Raw genomic sequence first — 11,826 nt, 5'->3', positions numbered from 1 at the left:
ATGGTTGATAATGTGCGAAAAGAGTGGTTAATTTGAGTGTGCAGGGGCTATAAAGTGTAGAAGCGGCAAGTGCAGGAACAACTTGATCAACTCGGGAAAGGAGCAAAAAAATGGCCAGAAATGGAGCTAAGTTGATCAATTGCGTACAAACAGTGAAGCCTGCCCAGCCGACAAGTTGATCAAGTGGAGTTTACCACATGAAGTGATGAGTCGGAGGAGAGAGAAGAAAAGATGCCATCTTAAGGGCATAAATGTCAAGACATGATGGGTTTACCCTAGGGATTTGGGCCTAACATCATCCTATAAATATGGAATTCTTGTTTGGAATCCTGTTTTAGTTACATTTATTGAAGATCTTTTATGAAATGGAGCTTTTGATGCAAGTTGTGTTAGATCTGGTGCTCTCTGTTTTGATTGCTTTCGTTTTCTTTAGTTCTGCTTTTTTTATGTTTTCTAGTAGGTATATTTACATTTTAGTTTGTCAACTTGCATGAGAACAGGTTAGATGCTTTAGATCTTTTTTCCTTACGTCGATTTCATATGGATCTGTGTTTAATTTGTCTGATTTCTATTTTTATGTTTGTTGCTCTGTTTAGATCTGCTTTCGTTGTTTTTATTAAGCTGCTTAGCGAAGAAGGAGGTAGTAGCTTGTTAGAGTTTCAGTCTCTGTCACCTTTTCGATGTTTACAGCTTTTAGGTAGTGCTCTTATTTTGTGTCAGTGGTCCCAAGTTACTTTTACCCTTCCGTTCCTAGCTTAGTTGATCAAGTTACCCGTTCCTTAGTTATGAGTAGTCTAGTCTAGCTTGAGCAGTTTAGTTTAGTTAGTAGATCAGTTCCCTTTTCCTTAGTTTAAACTTAACCCACTAAAAAGCGTGGCCGCAGCCAACCCTCCCAAATGTTTCAAACCCAACTCCACTCGCCTCTGTCTCTGTGGGATTCGACCCTTACTTCCCCTTTACTAGTCTATAGTATTGTGGTGGCTTAAGGTCTTGAAAGCCCTAAGTCTCTTCGTTCGCACACCCAGCGCCCAGTAGTTGTCAGCCAGCTTGAACCATCTATATTCTCACTTGATCAAGTTGCGCAGCTCTACATTTTTTTAATTTGCATGTGAACTCTGAGTACTTCAGTTTAAAAAGCTGCTTTCAAATGACGCCGTTGCCGGGGATGGATGGCGTTATATGTGCTTGTGTTTGAGATACTTGGTGTACATATTTTTAATCCTTTTATTTTCTTTTTCAGTTTATGAACAGAGTCCTGAACTTTAGGCATTGGAATAATACAGCCAACTGGAGGGATACGGAATCCAACTGGAGGATCAGAGAAGCAGCCAACCCGGTCGTCACTAGATCTGGATTGAACACGGGAGGGCCATCTAATACATGCTCAGAAGGGGAAGAAGATCATAACCCATTTGCTGAGTTGAAGGAGGAGATTGTTATAGAAGAAGGACCAGTCAGGATGGCTACACTAGTTGATAACGATCCCGAGATCGGGTCTCTCAACCTGCACCTGCCTGGAAAACCAGCTCAGGCGATAGTGGTGACTCCAGGGCAGCCGAATATAGATGTGAAGAACAACATACTGGTTGTCCTGCCTCAACATTATGGGAGACCAATCGAGAGCCCATATGAATTCTTACATGATTTTTGCAAGATTTCTACGATCCAGAAACGTCCAGCTTGGTTCATGAGGCTACCGCCCAACTCTATCAGGACGTGGGCTGATTTTAGATCTCAGTTCTTGGATTATTTCTTCCCTTCCACAAAGACTGATGCGCTGAAGAAGGAGATCCAAGGAGCCCACCAAGATTGTGATGTGCCTCTGAGTCAGTATTGGAATAGGTTCAAAGGAATGTTGGATGTCTGCCCCGAACAACCACATGATAGAGGCGGAAATCTCTAACAATTTCTATGAAGAGATGACACTCGAGAGCAAGGATATGATGAATTCTTCAAGTGGTGGGTGATTTCTCAAAACTAAGGGTAAGTGAAACAAAGTACTACTTCTGGGATGACCCTTATCTATGGAAAATGAGAGTTGATCAAGTAATCAGAAGGTGCATCCCTGAGTGGGATCAAGAAGATATATTGGTTCATTGTCACTCTCTCGCCTGCGATGGTCACTTCGGCCCCAAGAAGACAGCCAGGAAGGTCTTGGACAGTGGTTTTTATTGGTCGGATTTACACAAGGATGTCTACAAATTTTGTAGGAGTTGTAGGCGGTGTCAGTTGACAGGGGTAATTTCTGCTAGAGATGAGATGCCGCAGATACCCATTGTAGTTTGTGAGATTTTCGATGTTTGGGGAATGGATTTCATGGGCCCTTTCCCACCGTCATACGGGAACACTTATATATTGGTTGCAGTGGATTATGTGTGTAAGAGGATAGAGGCTAAAGCTACAAACTCATGTGAGTCAAAAGAAGTCACGAAATTCCTAAAGGCCAACATTTTCAACCGATATGGGGTTCATCAAAGGCTATCTACTCCTTACCACCCTCAGGAAAATGGGCAAGCAGAGATCTCAAACAGGGAGATCAAGGCTATTCTGGAGAAAACAGTAAACACTTCTAGGAAAGATTGGAGCAACCGACTAAATGATGCTTTATGGGCTTATCGAACTGCGTTCAAAACTCCCATTGGAATATCGCCCTACAGGCTTATATTTGGCAAGATGTGTCATCTCCCTGTCGGCATTGAACATAAATCTTACTGGGTGGTAAAGGAGATTAATATGAAGCCCCAAGCATGTGAGGAGGAAAGGAAGTTTCAGCTGCAAGAACTGGAGGAACTTAGACTTGAGTCGTATGACGCTGCCATGTGGTAGAAGGAGAAGGAATTGAAGGTGGGACAGAAAGTTCTGTTGTTTCAATCAAAATTCAAGCTGATGCCGGGAAAGTTGAAATCCAAGTGGACGGGAGCATATACCATCGTCGTCCTGAGAGCGAATGGAGCCGTGGAACTTCAAGGGAGTGACCCTAACTCTGCCCCTTTTATGGTTAATGGTCACCGGGTTAAACCATTTAGGGACAACTCGGAAGTGCATACAGTGGAAGAAATTCCACTGTGCACAACTGATGTTCCCGCCTAAGTTGATCACCTTGCAAATGTTCTAGGCGATCTACTTGATCAGTTGGACGAAGCATGTTGAATCATGAATGGATCAAGTGAATCTCTAGAACAGTTGCAAGGCTTGTACATAGTTGTGAATAGTGTCTTTTTCAGTTTTAAAATGAAAATCTAAACAAAGTAAAAGTTTCAAAAATAAAAAAATATTTTCAGGGATTCAGATTAGGTGGATCAAGCTGCACTCTTTGAAAAGTTTAAAATCTTACTTGATCCAACTGGTCCGCATTCCCAAGTTTTAGATAAAATTTTCTATTTTTCGCTAAGTGTCAAAAGGAGGGAGTGACTGACACGTGTAGGGAAAAAAGGGGGGAAAACAGAGATTTTAGGAGGGAAACTGAAGAGTTGCGAATAGAATAGTGATATTTAAAACCTCCGTACTCCACTCCACAACTACTCCCCAAATTTCTCACCACGATTTCTCTCTGCAGATTCCGGTGAAAGCAAACCCTAGCTCCTAAATCCACCACAATTCACCGTGGAAAATGGAAGGAACGTCACAAAACGGTTCAGGAAGTGCCTCCGCGCCCAAATCCACCGGAAGTTCAAAGCCCATCCAGCAGGGAGTTGAGAGGTCAAGTGCAATCCCGACCAACACAACACCCCAAATCGCTAGGATTAGCAGTCAGACCACAGCCAGCTTGAACCATATATTGTCTCGCTAGATCAAGTTGCGCAGCTCTACATTTTTTTAATGTGCATGTCAACTCTGAGTACTTCAGTTTAAAAAGCTTCTTTCAAATGGCGTCATTGTCGGGGATGGATGGCGTTATAAGTGCTTGTGTTTGAGATACTTGGTGTACATATTTTTAATCCTTTTATTTCCTTTTTCAGTTTATGAACAATATCTACTGAGATGTGGAAAGCTCACTCCTATCTTCTTTTACCCCCTGCAGGTTAGAGTTGGTAGTATGTCAGTGTGGTTGCGCAGCTTTGCAATTTTTGGCGGGTCACTGGTGGTCAACATGGTTAAAAGTCGTGGCATGTTGTATAATAGTTCAATCTTTGATCGTCCGCTGGATAAATGTTCAATTTTTAAATGTAATAGATTTTAATTGTGCTTTTTAAGTATGGGTTGTCTATACTAAAACGTGACATCACGTATTCGGTGGGTTTACCTACCGGGTAAGGGGTGTTACACGTACTCCCACTGAATCGCGGCCGCCACTGCTGCATCTTCTCCGGCGCTGCCGTTGTTGCCACGTCGTCACTGCTGCGACGTCGCCTTCTTAGCGGCTGCGACAACAGCTTCCTCCGAGCCCGGAAACTTCCCAAGAAAGGCTCTCACTCGAAAAGCTGTCGCCGCCAGAAACCTGCTGTCTCGCGCAGAACTTCGCTGCTGCATCTTCGCACCCGCTCCCGCTGCTGCTTACGCAGCCGCAGGCGCTGCTCTGCGGGATACCCGTCGCACCCGCCGCTGCTGCCTGTGTGACGACGTCGCTGCAGTTGCTGGTGCGTCGTCCTCGTCAACGCTGCTGCAGATTCTTGGGACAGATCGCAGCCGTCGTCCTCGTCAACACCAATTCTCATAACGAATATGACGTAAGCCTTTCTTTAATTAAAAAGATGATTACCAAGAAAGCATTACACGTAATTGTGAACAAACAAATATTACGTGTACAAAATTCACAAATTGATGTCATATATGTTCATAGTGTTCGTTATTATAAACATATCATAGACACCGAAAACACACATGATCATGCATTCAAGCAATTCACATTACATGAAATTAATCCACATAATCAGAGCAAAAAATTGGCTCTGATACCAATTACTGGGAATTGGAGCCCCTTGCACAGTGGAAGACTTGTACAAAACAAATAAATCAGACGTATGATCTATTTGACGGATTATGGGATTAATCTATTCACATGTTAACACATAATTGCATGCTAGAACGCAAATAATTCATGATTAAAGAATATATAAACCCTAAAACATGAATTCTACGGTTTAGAGATACCGATTTGATTCTCCAAAGAATCGTCGATTGCTCGCGTCTTCTCCACGATGATCTTCAATACTAGACCACAGATCTTCTGACTGGTTCCCGAACTGTATCTCGATATCAGGGTGGGCTGATCTTATCAAAATACTAGGACTCGAATAAAAAGACAGATGTTCCTCATGGAGGAGAGCTGAGAAATTTTCGTCCTCTACTCTGTATAGGAGTGGACGAAATTTTCCACTTCATTAATTGTATTTTCTGTCTCCTTTATTCTCCTATTTATATTAAGTTCATATTGGGCCCAGTCAGGGATCTATGGAAGGTTTTGGATATTGGCTCACCCCAATTAGCTTTTTACTAATTAAATTGAACCCACAATTTAATATCAGCTTATATTGGAATATTGCGAGCAACCACTACAGAAGTAATATTTATCTCCCCATCCAAATTCGAAATTACAAGTAATCCGGGTTTCCGTTTTGGTTATTATTTATTTCCCGCGCTTAAGATATAAATGTCCATTAATTAATTAAAGTCTGCTATGGACTTAATTAATTAACATCTTATTAATTCCAAGAGTGGACTTAGGAAGAAACACTATTTATTATTCATTGAATAATTAAATTCTAACTGGCCAGTTTCCGAATAATAAAAACCTTGTTCAAGCTTCTCTTAAGAACATTATCAAACGAGACTTACCTCGCTCCCGATTCAACATAATAGCAATCCTAGCACCCCTAGATATTAATCACCACTACCCAATATATCAGGATTATTGGGTTACGAAAAACCTGCTGCTTTTGATAAGTCAAAGTAGTGCATAATCAATACCGTATACTCAATGCTAATGTATGTAGATTAAGAAATATTTATTTATCAAGACCTAGCCTTGTAGAAGTAAAACTTTTTCACAACCTAGATAGGCTTTGGCTACCTATCGCGAAAGGTTGTAGTGTCCATCCGAAAGTCATCTTTACCTTGAGAATGACTAGTGACACTGGTGTGGTATATCATTGAAAGGTTATAAATTATATACACGTCATTATTGCAATCTACTGAAAGACGATGTCTTGGAAATTTAATATTTCTTAATCATTGTAATAATATAGGACATACGTTATTAATCATACACTGCTTTGACTTATCAGTAGGTGCGGGTTTTTCATAACCCAATATTCCTGATATCTTGGGTAGTAGTAATTAATAACTAGTACAGTGTCAGTTTTATTATTTCATTCAATCGTGTGCTTTCGCTGTTTGACTATATCCCCAAGAGGTGTTCGAGAAAAGTTCTATTATTCGGAAACCCGGCCGGTTTGGATTTAATCCAAGAATAATAGTAAAACAAAATATATTATTTTAATATACATCTCGTACTAGACAAACTCTTGGAAATAAAATATTAATTAATTTAAAGTCCATAACAGACTACAAATTAATTAATGGATATAGAAAGTTTTAAACAAGGGAAATAATTTATTAAAGAGGTTAACCCAGATTGCTTGTAATCACGGATTGAATGGGTGGTCAGTATTTCTTCTATAGTGGCACAAGAAATATTCCATTGGACTTATATTAAATTATGGGTTATAATTTAATTAGTAGAGAAGGTCCAAACGGGGAGGCCCAATCCAAGCCCCATAGATCCCTAACCTAGCCCATCACAAACTTTATAAATAGGATGAAGGAGGTGTGACATTTTACACATCACACAAAACCTAAACCTAGCCTCCAAGCTTGCAAGATTTTTGAGCTCCTCACTAATAGGATATTTCGAAATTGCAAAGTGTGTGCAATTGGTTTTCCTTGTCTTCTCCTTTAAGATCCTTATAATTTCTAATAGATTCCTCCCACAAGGAAATTAGATCTAGATTTGGGTCATAGGTTAGAAGATCTTTGGTTGTGCATAAAAGTTTCAAGATCTACACGTGGAGAAGTAGCAAGCCACTTCGATTCTTTGGAGAATCAAAATTGTAAGATCAATATCATAATTTAATATTAAAATTATGTGATTAAATAATATGTCTCTACATGTTGAAGCATAAAATTGAATCGATTCGCATAATCTTCTAAATATATTCTTTTGTGAATTTATTTAATTTGCAATTTCCAATGTGCAAACCCCAACAACTTTATGGGGTTGAGATTACCTGAGGTGAACTGGAATGTAAACAAAATGCTAAGTCTAAACTGACCGAGAGATCGTGTGTGACTCAAACTGAACCATAACTCGAAATGCTATGCGAAAATACGCTAACTACTTGTACACTAGGAATGAAAAGCGGCAGACTGATACTTACTAAATTTAGACTAGACAAAAGGTAAAAGCAACAAGGGATCACTAATCCTAACCAACTACCTAGTGCTGAAAAGCATATTTTTAGCCCATATGTGATTTGGACATTTCTTCTTTTTCAAACTAAACTAACAAAACTAAACAACATCCATGGCTGAATCTCAAAGCTCGAACACATGGACATGCAAGATCTAACTTAGAAAATAAGAGCGGAAACACAAGCATGCTTAAATCTATATAAACTAACTAACTGATGTGGATCCAAGTAATTTAAGATCCATTTCCCAAGAATTTACCCATTTATGATGCTTGATCTAGATATTTTTGTGAGATTGATTTTCAATTTCTCAATAAAAAAATAAGAGGATAAATAGAGATCCAACCACAAAAATTGAATCTAAACTAGAACGGATGGTAGATTAGGGATGGAAACCATGTGTGTAATGTTAATATAAAAGAGCTACAACCATGGACCTTAACCAAAAGAATGGAGACAACCCTACGCAACTTTCATTAGCTCTATCACCCCTTGGCTCCACTACTCAATGGATACACTCCATTGATGCATACATTTACTTGAATCAATCTAGGATGGAAACAAGCAACCTTCAAGGAAAGAATTGGATACAATTCTCAAAGAGGAAACTCACTAGGGTAGAAACTTTAATTCAGCAAAATCTAAGGAAAGAAATGACATCAAAAGGTATTTATACTAGTGTCCAATTCCCAATGAAAATGCCCACAAAATCTGATCCGCATCACTCTACCCGGACGAGTGGAATTAAGGGAGTTAAGTCACCCGGCCGGGTAGAACTCTCGGTCTTCTTCACGCCTTCGACGGGACACCCATGCGGGTGGCAGATTGGATACCCGGTCGGGTGGAGTAACTTGGCCTTGGCTCCTCCAGCAGGTCATACCCGGTCGGGTGGTAAGGTGCCTCAAAATTCACCCGGTCGGGTGGAAGCACTCCGCCCTCAATTTTCAGCACGATCCTCGTCTTTGGCTCCTCGTTCTTTGTAGACTCCTCCAGCATGGATTTTTGGATGAAAGTGGAGAATCCCTCATGTAGGCGCCTCGTTATAGACCTCGTCATGGGCCTTCCGGGCGTGGTCGTATCACTAACAGAAACGTACTATCTCAACAGATCTACTTGAAATCATGTAGTGCTATCGATTGAAACATGCAAACAAACAAGTAAGAAAACAGTAGATCTACTTGTAACTAGGCATAAATGATATAAACAAGTAAATCTAAACTAAGATCTACTCAACATAAACTAAACAAAGCATCTGGACTTAAATCGAAAAGGATTCACGAATGCAAAGATTAGAAACACAAAGATTCAATATGGAAATAGGTGCAACATCAAGTCTTAGCTACGTGATTTGGAAAGCTATGCTAAATCAAGAGAAATAAACTAGAAATTTAAAAATAGAGCTAGTAACGGTGAAACTGTTACTTGACTGGCTACGTCGGCTGAAATGGAAATGACATGGTTGGTTCCTCCTTTGGTTGGCCGCCGAAGGTTGTGAGTTGGAGTGGAAATGGTGAGTGACTTTGGAAAGGTGGTGGAAAGAGCACACATTTCTTGATGCTAAGTCTTCTACTTATAGGGCGGTTTGACACAAATCCCTAGGGTTACTCCTTTCTTTGACTTGACAATTTTTCCATTAGGATTTTTAGCTCCAAATCTTAACTTCACTCCAACTCGTAATGTAGTATGTCGACCAGTTTGCATCGTGCCTTCTAATTTATTTTTCCTTCGGTTGGTTTTGCATTATGCTCACGTTGCAGTGAATTTGATTACGCTCTACTTTGATCAGTTTGGTGGCTTTTAACTGCATTTTTGCTTCAGATTGCAATCTTTTCACCCACTTGGTCAAGTCACGCCCTATAACTGATTTAGTAGTAATCCTGCACATTTAAGCTCAAAATTCGTGTATTATCTCATCAAAATCAGGTAAAGCAGCTAAAAGCTAAGGTATGAAATAAGCCTCATCACATATTCTTGTGGGACGGACTAAAAAGAAAAGAGGGCATATTCTTGTGGATCAGAGAGAGTATTATGGTATCAATCGCTTGGGTTCTGATCCACTTTTGGCTCTCTATTTCAATCCGCTTTCTACCTATTTCCTCTCTCTTTCCATGGCTTCCAGTGGCGACTCCAATACCATTAATCTCGCAGTCACCTTCACTCACACCCATCCTATCTCTATCAAACTCAATGAGTTCCTTCAAATTGTTCTTCTTTACACACCAAATCTTCTCCCAATCCAGCTTACTTGGCTTGGCTTCGCAAAGTCTAATTGCTTTTCACATGGATTCAAGGCTCTCTCTCTCTCTAAAAGCACCATGATTGATGTCGTTGGTCTAAACCCTAGCTGAGATATTTGACATACTATCGAAATGAGTTGTGCCAGTCAATCTAAGACTAAAGTCATGCATTACAAATTACAGCTACAGACCTTCAAGACATAATCCTTCAATGCAGGAACACTAAACAAAATCAAGTGCTACTGTGGTTTTACCAGTTTTGCTACATGTTGCGTCTATAACATTGACCATATTCGACCTTGTTGGTCTAGGGCCTGAGTTTGATCCAATTATGGTTACTGTTACTTCTAGTGATATAGTTTGAGTTTCACTTTGATTTTCATTTTGTTAGGGATCTCAACACCAAACAAACAATCCTCTCGGGCATGCTTAGGAACATGTTATGCCACTTGTAGCTATTCTCTTAAGCTTTCTAGTAGCTATTCTCTTAAGCTTTCTAGTAGCCATTCTCTTAAGCTTAATAACGACAACTCTAGTGTCCTTGCCGCTTGCTCTATTTCCTGCTATCGATTCAGCCGTGGTTAAAACTAGAACAGATAATTTGGCAAAAAATGATTTGGTCACGGTGCCTTCAATATGGTTGAACATACTCTTAGAAGTTGTAATATCTTAGAAGTTACCACGCAGTAAGATAAATAATATAAAATGAAAATAAAAGTTGTAATATCTCATATCATTCAATAAAATCAAATGTTTTGTGTCATATTTGTTATGTAGCTAAAAACCATAGGTTCCTTATCCTACATTTGTCACTGCTTACATGGGCGCGGACGATGGCATGCATTTTACTTAAAAAATTGCATTTGCCGGGGTTCGAACCCGGGTTTATTGCTTGGAAGGCAATAATCCTAACCATTGGGCTACACACACTATTTGAGATATCTTGAAAACTAAATTATTTTATACATTTATTAAGATGAAAATGTGATAAAAATTAATTTTTATAAAATGTATGTAATTTTTATAACATGGATTTTTTCTAATTTTAAATCCAATTACATTACTAATAATGTGACTCTACTCTTGACTAACTCATAAGCATATGAACATTAATTTTTATAAATGTATAAACATTAATTTTTATAAATGTATTACTACCTCCGTCCCTGAAAATTCGTCCCAATTTTCCATTTTCGTCCGTCCCCCAAAATTTGTCCCATTTCACTTTTACCATTTTTGGTAGTGGGTCCCATATTCCACCAACTCATTCATACTCACATTTTATTATAAAACTAATATATAAAAGTAGGTCCCACAATCCACTAACTTTTTCAACTCACTTTCCATTATATTTCTTAAAACCCGTGCCCGGTCAAACTGGGACGAATTTTGGGGGACGGAGGTAGTAATTTTTATAAATGAAATGGAGTTTTTTCCCAATTTTTGTAGTTATTTAAATTTTCAATAAATGAAATGAAATGAAAATTCATAGGGCTTGCCTTAGGGCGCCCCATTGCAGGTGGGGGTAGGAGGATAAAACTGATGACATGGCGCGCCATAGGGCGAGCCTTAGGGCGCCCCATTGCTAATGGCCTCACAAGATACGCTTAGATCTATCTTTTAAATGCCAAAATTGAAGTTGAATGTACTATTAAAAATGACATATATTTCTATTTAGGTTATTCCATTAAAAATAAAACGTTTCCTAAAATTAAACTAACACCATTTCTACTTTTTCCTCTCTCTTCATTAACTACAAGACAACACTGCATAAAATCCTATATCGGGAACTAAATGTTTCATATTTATCGGGACGGAGGGAGTATGTCTTTAAACACTCCTAAGCCCACGTAGAAAATCATCTCAGTTACAAAATAGAGATAGTTCAAAGTGCTTAAGGTGGCGAACATAAAATCCTAACCAAGTTTTTTTCATGATTATGGTATTCACAATGGAGTCTCATGTCTTTACACTACCCCACAAAACATGGCTAATAGAGAGAAAGTATTATTTCAAATGGGTCTAGCCTTACTTGCACAAGGCGGGTTACTCGACTCTTTTGGGATGACGCATTTACATCCGCCATAAACACGGATTTTACATGATTTTAAGCCATAGAATTGGCTAGCTTTAGTTATCTTTCATGCAAAATATGTTTATTATTGCATATATTTTGGTAT

General features: G+C 39.2%; 1 non-coding gene across 1 annotated transcript; it reads right to left on the bottom strand.

Annotated features, from left to right (window-relative positions):
- Positions 1-10,504: 10,504 nt before the first annotated feature.
- Positions 10,505-10,576, bottom strand: TRNAG-UCC. The gene has a single exon. It is a non-coding gene; the product is annotated as a tRNA-Gly (tRNA).
- Positions 10,577-11,826: the final 1,250 nt, after the last annotated feature.

Source organism: Salvia splendens, chromosome 7, assembly GCF_004379255.2.
Source record: "Salvia splendens isolate huo1 chromosome 7, SspV2, whole genome shotgun sequence".
NCBI classification, from domain to species: domain Eukaryota; kingdom Viridiplantae; phylum Streptophyta; class Magnoliopsida; order Lamiales; family Lamiaceae; genus Salvia; species Salvia splendens.
This window is presented reverse-complemented; position numbering and strand designations above follow the sequence as displayed.